This window comes from Ctenopharyngodon idella, chromosome 1, assembly GCF_019924925.1.
Source record: "Ctenopharyngodon idella isolate HZGC_01 chromosome 1, HZGC01, whole genome shotgun sequence".
Taxonomy (NCBI): Eukaryota; Metazoa; Chordata; class Actinopteri; order Cypriniformes; family Xenocyprididae; genus Ctenopharyngodon; species Ctenopharyngodon idella.
This window is the reverse complement of record NC_067220.1, coordinates 20,262,909-20,280,991: the sequence shown is the minus strand read 5'-3', so window position 1 is coordinate 20,280,991 and position 18,083 is coordinate 20,262,909.

The window sequence follows — 18,083 nt, the reverse complement described above, 5'->3', positions numbered from 1 at the left end:
AAGAAAGTGTAACAACTCTCAAAGTTCAAAACGCTTACGCTACGTCCTAAGCTTTCCGTATGCAACTTACGTAAGTAGAATACGGAAGGCGGTCTGGCAGAAGCTAGATATTTTACTTTATAACTTATTAAATATGGATATTTTTCTTACACAAACATATCGCTTCACTTCAGAAGGCCTTTATTAATGCCCCGGAGCCGTGTGGAGTACATTTTTGATGGATGGATGCACTTTCTTGAGCTTCATACTTGTTGGTCCCCTTCACTGCCATTATAAAGCTTGGTTTTATGATCAAAGATCTGTAGTTTTAATTTTGGGGGGCAAAACATATAATGCAACACATTAGAATGATGATTGAGAGATGTACAAATAAACATTCCTCAAAAGCCTGATGTATTATATTTGATACACATTTTAACGTGATATTTATTAAAAATTTATAATCAAGTAAACCTAAGTTGCTTCAGTCCAGTAAGTGTTCATCCTGAAATATTACTCACAATATTATTCTTTATTGTTTACTTTATGAAAAGATTTCACAGCAAAAAGACACGTGTACCACAGCCTAGTTTTTGTTGTTGTTGTTTTTGTTTTTCAGCAAAGCGATCATGTTGATAATTTAGAGGCATATCATATTTTGCATATCAAATGTGAAACAATAGGCTTTATGGGGTTACAGCACATAGAATATGAATGGAATTATGGGATTTTTTTCAAGGTCTGACTTCCAGGAATAGCTGATGTTCTAACTGAAATGCACCCACAATGGTGGTTGATGAGCCACTCAATGTGCTCTGAGCAGTGATGATATCTGGAATGTAGCCTTTGTTACTGAAAACCTGTCTTACTGTGCTTGGAAAATGCCTAAATGTATTCCTAATGATCACTGAATTTGTGGGAATGCAAGATTGGGATCCCTGCCATCAGGCAGCATGCTAGACAAATTAACCATCTAAGTGAAAATTGGTATCAGCATTTGACCCAATGAGACAAAGTCCAAAACTGGAATGCATCAAAACTGTCCTCACATCCATTAACTCAACTCAACTCAACTCAACTCAACTCAACGTTTATTTGTATAGCACTTTTAAAAGACAGAGTGTTTACCAAAGTGCTGTACAAGCATAATCAAGATATATCAAAAACAAAACATTAAACACAAACAAGATTATAGAAACTTAAAAAGAACAGATCTCACACTGAATTAAATGCCAAATTATAAAACTGAGTTTTTACGACTGGATTTAAAATCTTAACGTGATTGGGCCTGCCTAACATACAGGGGCAAGTTATTCCAGAGCTTCGGGGCCACTACTGCAAAAGCACAGTCACCCCTACTCTTCAACCGTGCTCGAGGGACAACCAAGAGTAAACGCTCAGCAGACCTGAGTGCTCTAACTCAGCTTAAGAAGTAATTTAAAAAAAGAAGAAGAAGAAGAAAGAAGGGGGGGGGGGGGGGGGGCAATCTATTCTCTTCTTTTGCCACCCTTGCATTGTGTGTGTGTGCGTGAATGACTGTGAACAACGTGATCTTTTTCCATCCAAATGATTCTTTTTTCCAAAATCCACAAAGTATCTCTCTCCGGTGTATGAATGAGCATGAGTAAGCCTTTATGTACAGTACGTTGTGTGTCTGCACATATAAACATAGACACACTGTCTTCATTTACGGTCTGTTCTGATGCCTGCCTTCATCTTTTTATTGCTTATCTCATTGTGAGTGGTTGAATGACAACATAAAACATATACGATGTAATGGAATGTCCTCTTCTCGACTCATCTGTACTCTTACGGTCTGTCACGTCAACAAATTACACCCACTTCCCAGAGTGGACATAAAATATTAATGTACTGTTTAAATCTCTGTCAGATATTCATAACAGGCTCACAAGAAGCTGTTCTTGTAGTAAATATGCACTTAATCTGATCTTAATTTGACTGACTTAAAAAATGATTTGAAATAAGGAGACAATTAGAGCTATATAAGAATATTGTGGCTGTAAACTAAGAAGAACACACACAGAAAAAATCCATGAAATATGCTATTTGTCGAGAGACCATATTTTGTATGGCCTGTCGGGTCTATTTATATATTTATTTTTTTATTTGCACATATATTTTCAGCTGCCCATAGCGATGATGTCGGGGGGAAGATTTAACATGGTGGAAACTTCATTGCCTCAGCAGAGACAGCCGTTGTTGTCTGCAATGCTGCTGATCAGCAGAAATGCCTATCTATTGCTTATAGTGTGCTGAGATATCGACGTCTCTCATATTTACTGTCAGATTCTCACATATGCACTGGTGCATTCTGAAGCGTGGAGAAAGGAGAGATGTGTTTGTTGGTTCCAGTGACTCTTGAATTAAATATATACCATGAGTGCTTGTTTCATGCTATATGAGACAGAAGACTAGTCCTTAGAGCCGAGCGCCGATGACGAAATTACATGACATGACATGAGCGACATTAATAATTTTGTGTGTGTGGGTGACCTTTGAATGATTTTGCATTGTACTAGATTTTTTACATCTAATTTGATTGATTGATTGATTGATTAAAACTATTTTGTAGGAATGAAATACTCTCACTAAGTGTATAAAAGTTTACAAAGCCTCCAGAGCTCTTCAGACTATTATAGAATGTTTGCTTTGGTTTATAATGTGGCATTTCTGGGCTTGTTTTGCCAGAATTATCAGTGCAAACTGCTTGGCCCTTCAGCCAAACTGGTCTTCTGCAGCAGACAGCTCTTTTCCTGTTGTTTTGCTCTGATTCTACTCCTGGAATACTGCCCATCTTAAAATGTTGATGTAGTGAGAGAGAGAACAAGAAAGAGAGGAAAAATGAAGAAAGCATGTGACAAAGTAAACTATAAATACCATTAGAATTGGGTATAATCTGAGGAGCGACTGCCACACACACACACATGCACACACACATAGAAAAACACACATAATTTCATTAGCTTGTGAGTCTCTCCCAGATATCTCTCATTAAATATTGTCTTAAGGTCGCACGTCCCCAGAGGCTTATGGAGAGACTAGCTGTGCTTGCGTTTGATCACTCTTTCTGCCATTGAAGATTAAAAATAAGAGAGTGCAGTGACGTTTACTGCTAACACTAACCACACAGCTGTCATTTCAAAACAAGCACATAATGACTCCTTAAAACCCAGTTAGGTCTGTAGCCTATACACAAGGTCAAATTTGCAAGCATGCTTTGATTAGATAATTGCTGCCTTTTTGCTGTATTTTTGCTTGATTAAAAAAAAAAAAAACTTATTTTATTTCAGGAAGAATTGCATACTTGAATTCAAAATTAATCTTAATCTCCATTTAAATGTCATGACACATGTTTCTTGTGACTTTTAGAAAATACTCACTATAGTTTATTTCATTTGTGCCCTAGTGTTAAACAGTGGACATGCATGTATCATTTTTTCATTTTTTGCATCAGTTTTTCAGACAGTTCCACAGTGTCATTTCCAGAACACCCCAAATGATGTATTGTATTTAATATCATCCTGTGATGGGAATGAAATTTTAAATGTTTTTGTAATAAAATGGCTGACTCTGTGGCTGACTTTGTCTTGCTAAGGCTAACTTCATATCTAGAATTTCATAAATGCACATAAATGTATGTTTCATAAATGACAATTGTCACACATATTGCATAATTTGTCAATTACACGTTGACTGGAAATAATGTATAATATCTTTTTATGGTGCATAAATAAATAAATGTGATGCATTTGCCATGAATTATCATATAACAAAAATTTAGTTACAATAAAAAAGTTATGTAATGTATAAATGCTTGAAGTTTAACAAACACCCATGTAGTGTTTTGCACATACAATATAATTTTAACTTCTTAATTTTAACAATAACTTCTTTTAAAGATATAATTCATCTCTATTCATCATTTGTATTTACATAATCTGTATTATCTTCTTTTATGTTCTGCACAAGAAAGAATGTATTGTTTTGAAGCATGTTGATAACCAAAGAGTTTTAGATTCCACTGACCTCTATTGTATGGATGAAAAACACTGAGATATTTCTCAACATATTCTTATTTTATTGTTCACAGAAAAAAGAAATCCATAGGTAGGAATTACATGAGGGTGCAAATGATGACAGAATTTTCTTTTTGGCAGGAAGAATCCCAACTATTGCTAAAGATCCTGGAAAGACCTGTCATTGATATATTATTTCAGAAAAGACAAACTTATGTTACAAGCAAGCAAGTCACTGCCAGTACATCTCTTTACATATTCTTCACTATCCATAAACCCTTTATGGTGATTAGGTTCACTCCGGTAGCCCATGGCAAGAAAAAAAAAGTGAGTGAGAGGTAGAAAAAGGGGACAGAAAGAGGAAATCCACTTCATCCATTGACTGTCACAGCCAGTAAAAGTCATGGTGGCCTCTGCACTTCCTGTAAGCTGGTTAAAGACTGGCGATACTTGGGGCAATAGACTCTGAGTCACTGTATTATGTAGCTGCAAGATTGTATTTGTCTTTGTGTGCCTCAGTTGTGTTTGTAATGTAATGTTGTTCTAACAAGGATTCAGCATGTTCAATCAGTGAAAACAAGCTCTGACAGATGCCAACAGACTCCGACAGGGGTAACACAATGATCCGACAAAACTCGATGAAGTGTCTGTTGCCGTTTGTCGGTGCGGTGTAAATTGGCCTTTAGAGAAGAATAACAGCATGGCTCCTCTCATTACTAAACTGACCAATCAGAATGGATATTCGAATGATGCGAGCCCAACACTATCCCATATTCACCACTGCCGTTTGTCGGTGCGGTGTAAATTGGCCTTTAGAGGAGAATAACAGCATGGCTTCTCTCATCACTAAACTGACCAATCAGAATGGTTATTCAAATGATGCAACATTTATATGATTGATATATTAATTGTATAATATAAATTTAGTCCATTACACATGAGCTATTTTTACAATTTAGTTCAAATTAATATAAATATATACAGATAATACAGATAAGTTTTATGCTTAATCAATGAAGCTTTAAAAATGTTTAGATTACCGTGGAGCTATATGTTATCAATGATAAAAACTTTCACTTGCACTGATATAGCCAGATGTTTTCATAGTGCTCCTTTGAGGACAACTCCTTTCTTAATTCTGTGCAAATTCAAATTTTCATATTTTAATCTTCATGAGAAGAGAGAAGCAAATCGAGCCAGCTCTAGAAGTTTAATGTGTTTCCAAGAACGTTATTGGCTGTTTACACGCTGATATCACAATTTCATGTGCACACGCTCCATAATTATTCATGAAATCAGGATGAAAAGTTGATGATCAGCATCATGGTACCAATACAGCCTAACTGGATTTGTTTGGTTTTATCAGCTTAAAACGAATCCTGTAAACTAGAGTTTGTTCAGCTAGTTTCATGGTACAGGCCCCTGGCGAAGAAAAATGTTCAAATTTAGCTAAAATATCACTGACATACAAATTAGTTTCAGTTTACAGTCTCAACACATAAGACTGTAGACCAGGGCCTATATACATGTGCCATAATGAAGGAGTGGAAGATGGATTTCATCATCATCATCATCATAATAATTTATAAATGTTTATAATGGCCATATAGTCTGAATATGGTGATGGGCTAGTGTTGAATATGGGATAGTGCTGGGCTTGTTACTCAAAAACTGTAATTTATTACTCATTACTCCTTTCAAAAGCAATATTATTATTACTTTACTTATTACTCCCTCTTAACAGTAATTTGTTTCACTACTCATTATTTTACTTTTCCATTACACCCCACAAAATTGGTAATTGTGTATTTTCTCCTCAAAATTCTGACTCTTTGTGAATGTTAGGGTATATTTACATGTTTTTTTTATATATTTACATGGAAAAATAATTTGTATTTAAAATCTTTATATTAACTGGCTTTCTATTAATGCAATACAGTGAATGACAATCATCTGTGGTCTCCCAGTGGTTTACATTATTGGCAGTTTAGTGTTAATGATTAAAGATAACATGTATGCCTTCATCTCGAAAAAGATCATTTTTGTCTTACATTTCATAATAAACTCAGACAAGCTCAGTGCCGACTCGTTTTCTGTCCGTTCTTTTTTTGTGAATTGGAATGTGTGCAAAGGATTGTGGGTGATTTAAGGACGTGAAGGATACACTTGATGCATCCTTAAAAATGAGCTGAATGAAGGACATGAAATGAAGGCTGCCTTCCAAGGATCCTTCAATTGAGACGGCCTTCAGCGGTGCTTGATGACGTGGCAGCTGAGATACAGTATGTAGCCTTACTAGGGTGCAGCCTTCTACTACACTTCCATGTTCTTAACCCAGATAGTCGAGTCCCAAAATAGATAAATAGCCCTGAATAAGATGCAGTAGGCATTTTTGAGGAAAAGTACTTCAAGTGTTGTTTCTATATGATTTTTAGGTGCTGAATCTATTTCTGCCGTATAACAAGTTGTAAACATCACTGTTTTGGCATAAACAATAAAAACAAAATGGCTGCCAAAAAAAAAAAAACATTTTAATGCATTTATTGCAGTTTAAACATTAAACATTAGAACTAAACTGTGCATTCTCAGAATATTTAAACATGTAAACAATGAAAAAACAACATTAACATGAAAGGGACAGTTTTTAATGTTTAAATGGCTCATATGCAGCAATGAGGCGCTGTAGAATGTTTCTGTCTGCCTTGACAGTTTTTGCCTTCCCAGTGATTGGGTCTGACTGTTGAACTTCAAACAGGGAAGCAAAAGTCAAATACTTGTTCTTTTTCAGTTTGTCCCTGAAAGTGACTCTTCTCCCCTCAGATGGCAACAGCCTCTCCTCTACAAATGTATCCAGTTGACTTTGCCCTTTCTGTGTAGCTGTCAACAGCTCATCTTCAATATCCTGGGTGGCAAAGTCTTTTTTGTTTGCAATGTTTTGCAGTGTCTGGGGCAGGTTAGCCGAAAAGAGACCAAATCTGTTGAAAGAAAGTTGAAAGACAGAGCCCATCTGCCAAGAGCTGAAGATGTCTTTGTGATACCAACAATTCCTCCTCCCTTTTTTCCAATACAGCCTAGCCACTCCTGACTATGATCGGGATCCACTTGGTTGAAGCGATGTAAAGAGCGCTTGACTACAAAGTCAAACTCCTTCTTCACAGGCTGTGGAAGTTGGTGCTTCTCGTTCAGGTAGATGGTCCCCCACCGAGCATAGTTGATGTGGTTATACCGCATGAAATAGGGCAACATTTGCTGAATGCACAAAGGTGCAGGTCCCAGATTCCTTCCCTCTGTGCGCGAATGAAAAATGGTAGAATGTGAACCATCTTCATGTAGCCCCACCAAAACATGAAGTTTGGGTTGTTGTTGGCTTTAATGTAGGCCTCTGTGACTGCTTGAAATTCTTCAGAAGCAAGCAATGTCACAAGATCTTCTACAGGGCTGTTCTTTGTCTTATCCAGTAGTTCGTTAAGGTCACGATTCCTGTCTTCCAGAAAGCTAAGCAGCTGAGGCAACAGAATCCTCCACATGGCCTGCAGAGTGATTTTGTGGGCTCTAATTCCTTTGTTGTAAGATTTCCCTGCCATAACTTGCTCTGCAGTTTTGGGGCCTAGTAGGTTGCCTTCAACCCATGCTTCCAACAATCCAGATGATTGGACGTGCTTGCCGATGACTTCTGACAACAAGGCAATCCAGATAGTCATCATCTGCCCACTTCAACTCCATCAATTTACAGAACAATGCTTCATCCACTGTGATAACAATGTGATGCTGCCCTAGTTTTCTGGCCACATGTTTAGATCACATATTCAGTGTATCTAGGTCATGAGCAGGTGCCTGGATAATGGGCATGTAACCAATGCTTGTCATTTCAGGTGACCTTTCACTGTGATTTTGGTTAAAGGTTGTCCAGCCTTGCTTCATGTCTCCTTCATCCTGACGCTTGAAAAGAATGCCATGTCTATAACAGTTGCTTTTGCAATTGATCCATTCTCATCAGATTTTTTGAACCACTCCTTCTTTGTATTTTCTGTTGATTTTGGACAGGCTTTACCTTCTATAACTCCAGCTGGAAAAAGCATCTCCATCACCTCAGGGACCTGAAGGCTTTCCGTTTTTGATGGTCTCAAATCCTTCACCATCATGTCACCTTCCGGACCACGTTGCCATGCTGCCATCTGTGTAGCATGGAAGGTGTTCTTGCCATCAAGGGTTGAATCATTTGTGTCAATGTTGTCACATGTAAAATGTGTGAATCTGCCAGGTACAAAGTTAAGTGGAGTCACTGCTCCTGTCACTGAATCCATGGTTTGCAGGGTTTTTTTCTGCCATAGCAGTATCAACCTGCAACAGACTGTGATAGCTGATAGTGTGCCCTGCATTGTGAAACAGTTTCACCAGTTCCTTTGATCGTGTGGCTTGGTGCAAGGTACAAGCTAGTCCCACATGCTTGGGTGTCCAGTGTTTTCCACTGGTTACATTGTAGACAAGATCTTGGGACACACTTAGAACTCTTGTCTGAGTATCAGCTTCCTCTCTGTCCAAGGTGATGTCTTTATCATCTGGGCTTCCTTCCAACAGGTTGTGGCCACCAAACATCAAACGGACGAACATGAAAACGCTTTCAGGAACACACGCTATCATTTCATCTTGATTGACAACAAATCCAGTGTACTTTGGGTGTGCAAGTATGTCTGCTCTTAATTTCAATGCAACATGTACCATTTCCAGGAATCCCTCATCAGGAGACTGATATATAGGAATTGCACAAGACTCTTCTTCCTCTGACATGAGATTTGAAAATAACACACATGTCAAAATTTTCTGGGAACAAGTAACACATATTGGTTAGGTACAGTTATGAAGTCATATGAGTCCTGTGCATATAATTAAAGTTTTTCTTTAAATGTAGCTCTCTTGCTTCTAAATGAAGCTGGTACTTCAACATTGGCCTTTTCTGCTAATTCACAGTATCTGTTCCACACTTCAGAAAGTTGAAGGACATATCCTTTCTTTGCAGATTGTCTGATCTCCTTGACAAACCATTCCATAGCTAGATCAGTTTTTTCTGAACTTTCTTTGGTCTTTGATGCATTTCACATAAACTTCTTTAAGCAGGTTTGCATGGTATTTTCCTTCCGCTGCATTGAGGTCACTAATACCAGCTAGACGCACATGGGCCTCCTGGTCATACTTGGACAAATCCAGGATCTGATCACTCATCTTAAATGTACTCACAGATGACAGTGTATCTTTCACTTTTGTGTCTTGGCAGAAGATGCAAAGATCCCACTTGACAGATGTCGTTGAGCTTCGCAACATTGTCGCTGATGTACTAGGTTCACCACTTTGTGGTCTGGAAATCTGCTTTTTCCTTTGTAATCTTTCAATGACAGTCTTACTTGTGAATAATGAGAAACATGACTTGTGCCACAACAGCGGATTAACATCATGTAAAGATATTTCCTTGATTCGATCGATTGCAGGCTTGCTGTCTATATCACACAGTTTCTCTCTTGTTTGGGAAGCACATTTTAACGTCTCAAAGCCCTTTTCTCTAGCCTTTACTAACCTTTCCCTTTTCCTTTCTTGACAGATGAGACATTCTTCTAAATTTGGGGACTGGTGAATCCGCTTGAGACTGCAAACAGCTTCCATGATCAGGCGAATCAGAAATGCGAACTGGAAGAAATTATATGACTTATTTATAATGCTAAAGAGACTTCACTGACATATACAAATGCTGTTGTCCCTGTTTTGAAGTACAACCAAAAACACTGTTGGTTTTTTTTTATGCATTGGTCAATTGAGATTTTGTGTTATTTTGCTTCCTTAACTTGTATTCCTTCAGATCAGTGCAAAGAAAATACACAACAATACAAAGCACAACTGTTAATTTCACTACACTTTGTCTATTCGAGTCTGTGGATTTCAATTCCGATATAAAAGTTTAGATTATGCAAATTAGCACATATTTAAATAGATAATGCCTCATTTGCATATGTAAACATGACATTTCAGAAAACTTGTAATACAAAAAATGTTTGTCTCTATGTAAGTGAAAAACTAAAAAAGTTTTATGGTGATATCTATAACTTAAACATTTTACTCTATCCACCCGTAGTGTTTTTTTTTTCACATTTCTTTTTTTTTTTTTTTTCACATTTATTTGTATAGCGCTTTTCACGATACATATCGTTTCAAAGCAGCTTTACAGAGAATGCATATCAACATTACAATTTGGAGACTGCAGTTAGCTAATAATGTAATAATTTAGGCGATTAACATACAATCACTGTTAGCAATTTAATTGGAGGTAGAAGCAAAGAGCTCCTGGAAAAATGAATTACATATTACAGCCTGGTCTCATTGTTAATACGTAGGTATTAATACGTAACTTTCAAAGACACAAAACGTACATTTTTGTACGTTTAGAAAGGTGCTAAAACGTACAATATTGACGTAATTATGGCACTAAAACGTAAAAATACTTACGGTTTTACAGCGAAAAAACGTAAAATATTTACGAATCTTATCATGTCTTAAAGATATATGTATAATTTCCCTTTTATCGTTTTGTAGATAAATGTAAGATCCCTAAACCCCATCCCGAACCTAAACCTACCCATTTTATACAGAATGTTAAAAGAATAAAACATAATGGGCAGAAATGTGTAGGAAAATTACAATTTTAGTAAAAATATAACATTAAAACGATATTTAGAGCCACTAATCCTACACCTACCCCTAAACCTACCCATAACCATTTCTTTAAACTACCTACTGTTATAAATAAAAGAATGACAGACAAACAAGCGTAATCAGAATAATTAATTTTTTTGCGAAAATGTCAAAAGTGGTACCAAAAGTAGTTCAAATGATGATGAGTTCCAGTCACAGTCCTCTCTGGCGGTAATAGTTTCTTATAGGGTACAGAGCAGAATGTAAGTTATTAATCCATGAAAATATGATAAATTCAGTTTCTCTCCGTGAAGGCGCGCACTCATTTCAAATGTTAATCCACTAAAACACGGCATGTCGCAATCTGTGACGAAGCAGGTGAGAACCAATGAGCGTTCGATATCAGTGCCGTAAACCATGTCGTAACGCTTCTCGATGGTGGCGCTACTTTCAAATTTGAATCATAACGAGCGCGAGCTTTGACTGTGACTGTCGCTGCTGCTGAGAATGAAGATGAAGATCGATGGATAAAGGGCTGAATTCGGATCTGTTCCTTACAAACATATGGATTCTAAAGATTTGGAGTACCGCGAACAAATAAAATGGATGTGATTTGTGAATTTATGTTGTGCTTCGGTGTATCTTATGGTTGTATTGTCAGTCACTGCATAGGAGAAAACGCCTTCTGTGTCTCACAGCAAACAAACTAAATATTACAAAATGGTTAAACAATTACAGAAAATTTATTCATAAGGTTTTAAATTGTAGTCTTGTTTAACATTATGCAATCCTCCGAAACGAGCAGCACAAGTCACGAACAGAAATGTTATTTCATATTAAGTAGATGAGTAAACTGCTTTCAATAAATTCGACTAAAAACAACATTAAATCATTAAAGCCACGATTTTAATATTAATACATGGGAATTCATATACATTCACACTTTACGTTACATGATTTACGTTTTTATTGCTGTTAATACGTAAGTATTTTTACGTTTTAGTCCTCTAAATACGTCAATGTTGTACGTTTTTGTGTGTATGAAAACGTAAGTAAATGTACGTGTGGTAGAACCACACTTTACGTAAAAATACACACGTTTTCTCATGAGATCACGTTGCATATTAACAATAATTAGGATTTATAGAATGTGAATGTGCGTGTTGATCCAGATGTTGCATCTTCTGAAGTCATCGCAGGAGTTGGCGCCGTCTCTTCCAAAGTTTTAGTCATCTGAGGTCTTCTTAAGAGGCTGGATCCAAACTGGCTGTGAATAATGCACCTATTGTTTCGATAACAATTACAAGAAAATGGGACCCTTATTTCAATGTTATACGGTGGATCCTTATTCAGGAGACATTGAACTTTCTAAAAATGTGGTATAACAAGTTTTCCTCAAAAATGCCTACAGGGTTACACAATCTTGAAGATTCGGACCTGACTAAGAGTAACTACACATGAAACATGAAGCTAATAAACATATGATTATGACAGCATATGATTTGTATGTGATTTTCATGTGATTTGGGCTACTTCTATGAGAATAAAGGTTATTTAGATGAGAAATGCTGAGCAGATGTAGTGATTAGCTTTTTCAAAAATGCTACAAACAACATATTTCTGCTTCATTATATGACCAAAATCCACATTATATTGCAATCGGAAGTTATTACTGTACAAACACTTGATGGTTGTTTACAGTGAATTTTGAGTGAAAGCATAGTATTAATCTCATAAATTTTCATGTGTAGCTTGATGCTAATTGTAGCTATAATTCACCTGTTACCCAGGTATGATTATATTTCATGATGTATGTTGTCAAAAGAGTTCATGTTAGGTCATGAGAAAATGTTTTGTTTCATTTTCTAGAAAGACTTTTGATAATATGGGGGTATAATGTATATCAGCATCAAAGGGATGAAATGCCAGAGTAAAGAATGCCAAAACTTACATTTGACCGTGGTGTTCTTTTCATCTTTTCTCCTGACAAAGTCAAAGTAATGGCAATATTTCCATCCACTGAATGTAAAGCTTTTCCATATTCCAAGTTAGCTTGCTGCAATGGCAAGTGTGGGTATCTGCAATGGTTACATGCATGCACAAGTTGTGAAGGATTTCAAATCAGAAGGGGTTGAGGCAACAACAGTAATATTGTAATGAGCTATTTTTTGGATGGTAACTGTAATATTATTACTGAAATCTTATTAGTAATTAGTTACTCTACTAGTTAGTGCAAACAGTAATATTATTACTGTAATACGTTACTAGGAACACATTACTGCAAACACTGTTTGAGAGTCTGTGAGAGACTGTGTGAACGGATAGCCTTGGAAAAGCAAACAGGACAATATCAGTCAGTAATTGGTAACAATGCTGGTTCTGAGTCATCCAAAAGATTATTGTATTTACCAAGATCTTGACAGGAACAGTTGGTTTTGTGGGGTTGTCTGAGGCTGTGATGATGGTCTCTGCTTTTTCTGGATTTCTACCCAACACAAGGCCAGCCATGCACCCATAATGGATGATCGTGATTCCAGATATTCCTGCTAGTATAGTGAAGAATAAAAGCACTCAGGTATAATCGTCTAGGTATTGTAGATGTATGAGGTAAATAATTTACAATGCCATAAAAGTCCTATTGGGGAATGCAACTTTATTTTTCTATTTTTAATATGCGCTAGAAGATGGCAATCCTGTTCCAAAGACAGAAGAAGCTTTTAAAAGAGTGTTTGGGATATGGCAGGGTGGGTGGAGAGACAGGAAAAGCAGACACACAGATTTGAGAGAGAAGGATAGCGAGAGACGAGAAAAGAGTGAGACATTAATGGCTCTGTGAGTCACTATGTCTTGCTTTTAGGAAGCCATGAATTAAAGATGGAGAAAAGAGGAAAGGAGGAAAAAAGAAAAAAAAAATCATGGTGTGATACTAGTTCCACTGCTGATTTATGATAGACACATCACCCATGACCTATTCATTCTGTCCACTTCTGAATCCTAATGGCGAATGATGAGAATTTTGTAGTTTTATTTAAATTTGACACTCAATAAAAAACAACACATTTTTAGATTGTAAATCAATTCCTTAAACTCCAGTGTTAATATATTATTATTTAGTATATATTATTATTGTCACAATATGAGGTGTGCGTTGCAGGCAGACAGACAGACGAAGACTACAGATTTAAACACTACACACCTCATCATAAACTATATACTGCTTTTGCATAATAAAATTAGATTTGCGTTGTATTTTGACATTAGAGCTGCAGTGCTCCTGGGGATGCAGGATGGAGTCATGCCTGGATCCTGTCTTTCTCTCTCTCTCCAATAGTTTCCAGTCACCACTCACTTTCTTGTCTAATTAAAGAGCCTCAAATATTGTAAGTATCATAAAGGAAAAAAGCTAAACAGTATCAATAGTACCTGCCAACCCCAAAGTATCACACTTATGATTAGTCAGTTTATGTTAACAGACACATAAATTTTCCCTCAAAAACAGGGAAAGTTTAATAGACATTGCATCAACCACACATCACTGTTTAGCACCATGGACAGCGGCAGTGCTGTAGCCATAAAATGGTCTAATTCTCCCATACTATAGAAAAAATATTGACTATCCTGGATGCGTACACACAAAGATTCTGTACCAACACACATTTTCTCATTTCAAAACCATGGAAAGAATCAAGAAATTCAGATAAACAGATTAACTCTGAATAAGCTAAACATAAAACAAGCTCAGCTGCATAATTTATTTATGCTGCAATGCATGCTGGGAGTCATTGGTGAGTATTGATGGGGACCACCATAGTACAATACTCACCAATGACTCCCAGCATGCATTGCAGCATAAAGCTTTATGTTGATTGTTACCATTGTTGTGGTTCATATGCTGATTCTTGGTGTCTGTGTTTGTCTAAATAGAGAAGATGTTCAAAAATTCCTTTGAACAGTGTTTTTAAACTCATTCAAATGATCTGATCATCACAACACTGCTGATCTCATGCTGCAGCATCACAGGGCTACTATTATCAATAATGTGAGATTAATAAGAGATTAACCTCTGGAAAACATTGGCAAATCAGACCACTAAATGATGATTATATTATCATCAACAAGCAGCCATCATCGCCAGATCTGACTTCTTTTGGCCTTTTTTACCATAACAAATGTGCCTTTTAAACAGTTACAGCAGCCAGAGAAAATTAATATTAAGTCAAGGGTGAATAGGCCAATTAAATCAAACACTGATCACCATAATGGTAACGTCAATTGAAGCATTTTCCATAAAACATCTAAACCTTGGTTAATTCTCAATAAGAACCTCTGTAGACTATAGACAGAAATAAAGTCAAACTGTAATAAGAGTAATAGGAGAAGCTGGTAATGCTATTTGTGGAATTGTTTAATCAGATCTTGAGAGATTTAATGTCTTTCATCTTCAGTTGATTTCATCTAAGGCTGTGGCTGGAAGTCAGTTGTAGTTCTTGTGTTTCTCTTTTTGTTTCTCTGTGTTTCTTTTTTTCCCTGTTCTTGTTATTTATCTGTGCTTCAGTGATTCTGCTTGTTAACAGCAGGTGTTCATCACTAACGATCAGTCGTTTAATTAATCACTTAATAATCTTGTTAACTTCAACACTGCTTCAGTGTTACTTTAATACTCCGTAGTGTGCACACTGAGCAGTGTTCATTTAACACTGAGGATTTTGATGGGGTTAAGATAAAAAGACACACAATGAAGCATATTTTAACAATAAAAAAACCCCTGTAAATTCAATGTTTACACATCTGTAAAAAAAAAAAAAGTACAAAAAAAAAGTACAAACAAAAAACTGTTAGTGTTCAATCATCTGTTGTGTTGGGATTTAACTAGCAAAAACACACGCATGAGCTAATGTAACTATAGACCTCACTGCATTGGCTTCTACAAAGTTACCGCCTTTAAATAAAGCAACATGCAGCATAAAATCAACATGTTCTGGTCCATCCTCGATTTAAACACAGGCTCTGCTCTTCAGCATAAAACAACAGAAACCCTTTAATGGTTAACTCCAAAGATATTTGAGTTAAATTAATTTATTTTTGTATAATTATTTTATTTAATTCAGTTGAGTTTCAGATACTCAACGTATTTGCAGTGTATAGTTTAATTTTAAATTAAGAAATATTCTTTGTTTAGTGGACTCAAATGAAATAATTTTACAATAATAATATATACTACATTACTAACACAGTATATTCATTTTTGACTTTAAATGGTTTAAAGCCATTTACAGTGAAATTACTGTTGTTTTTACAGACATTCTCTGGGAAACCTGCTGCCAGATATTTACCTTTTCTTTATTTTTTTTACAGTGTGCAGATTAGTACGTAATAATTTATTTTATCATGCATATCATGAAATATCATGCATAGAATGTTTTATAAATGCAACCTATGACTGTTTTTTTATTAAAGAGGATGGGGGTAAAGAGGTAAAGATATAGAAGACTGTATAATTTATTTTTCAGTTTACTAGTCCTATACATTTTGTGATTTGCTCAAATAATAATACTTAACTGAATTTGAACTGATTCATTTAATTGAAATGAAAATAATTGTGCAAGGGAAAAACAAAGAAACCTTGATTGAACTAACAATTATGTAAAAACTGATACAGGGCTCGAGCTCCAAATTGCTGCACCTGCTCCCTCTAGCGTGTGCACACTCAGAGAGAGAGAGAGAGAGAGAGAGAGAGAGAGAAAGATACAAAATTATGACGGATTGTTCCCCTAGTGCACACAAAATGAGCAAGAAACAGTATTACACTTTTTAAACCCTTTTTCTAAATTATAAACAAATTATAGGAACATCTTTTCCTAATAAAGAATTTCAATGTAAATCTAACACATACAAACTCCCATAACTGTGAAACGCAGGATGTGAAAACATATCAACAAGGTATACAAAGCCAAATGAAAAGGGCAAAGAATGGTACATGCAATAAATAAATGTCTTTATTGTATGTGAACATATCTAATATAATTATTAATGTTTGGCAATTTAAATCTAAAACTTAAATAGAGAGCATAGCCCAATAAACTGAAACATCCACCAATAAACAATGAAATAAAGACAGCAACCTGAATAATTCAGATAAGCATAATTTAGACATTATCATAGCCTATTTTATCCTGCTATTAGCACTTGATGAAATTAACATATTTCTGTTTATCCTGTTATTATACTAATACTTTAAATAAGGTCAAATCTCTCTCTTTCCGTCTATTTTTCTTTGTAAGCATTTGGTTTTAGGTTTTACGGGGTCTTTGCTCATGCATATGTGTTGAAACATCAGAATGTCCCTCTCCCATTATCATCACAGCACACATACACAGATAAACACAGCCGTTTGTTGGGAAAACAATAAAAACACAACGACAGCTGCTGAACCATGTGCGTCCCTCGGGCTTATATATGCGTGTATACGTTTAAAAGTTAAATTTGAATTTACACAGATGAAAGACCTTGATCTTTCAGCTCCCTGGGATGTGTTTGTGTTTGCTCTATATAATTAAAGTGAGATTTAAACCACCTTTTCATAAACACTCTGTTTGATGACGTCAAAAGCCAGGCTTTTATGGGCTAAATATAATCAATATTCTGGAGGCTTTTCTCACGGCACTTTGTTAGTCACTTGCTGTAACCCAGAACTTTTTCTCAGATGTTCTGTGGTGCATAGGGTGATATGACAATATGCTGTGAGAGTTCTACTGTATCAGTACAATGTATGAGTTTGTGTAACATGGATTTTGTTAAATGCAAAAACTGGTTGTTGCTTCACAAAGATGTAACTGAATACTTTGGATTACATATCATGAAGTAAAACAACCTTTAAAGTAATTCTGTCATCATTACACTCATGTTCCAAATATGTTTTACTTTTTCTTATGTGGAACAGTAGAAATATCAGGGGGTTTTATTTTTTATTTTTTATGCATTAACAATAAAGGATGACTCAGAAAGACACTGGGTATTATAAGTGGTCCAAATGAAGTCTCTTGGAGCCATTTTAGCTAAAATTGAAGTCGTTATTCATTGAAAAATGTAGCGCGTTGATGAGAAAGAAGAGTGATTTCTTAATGAAACAGCTTATGGAATGCTCAAACTTGCTCAAACCGATTCAAGTTTACAAAACCGATCTAAATTATTCGACTTCACTTTCGGACTCTTGTACATGCATAGACTACCTACTTTTATGGTGAATTTGCACCCTTTTTAAGGCTTTGTGTCTTCAGTCACCATTTATTGGCAATGCATGGAAAAAACGAATAGCCTAGTAGCCTATATTTTTCCAAATGTGACCTTTTGTTTTCCGCAAAGTCTTGCAGGACGTGAACAACGTCACGG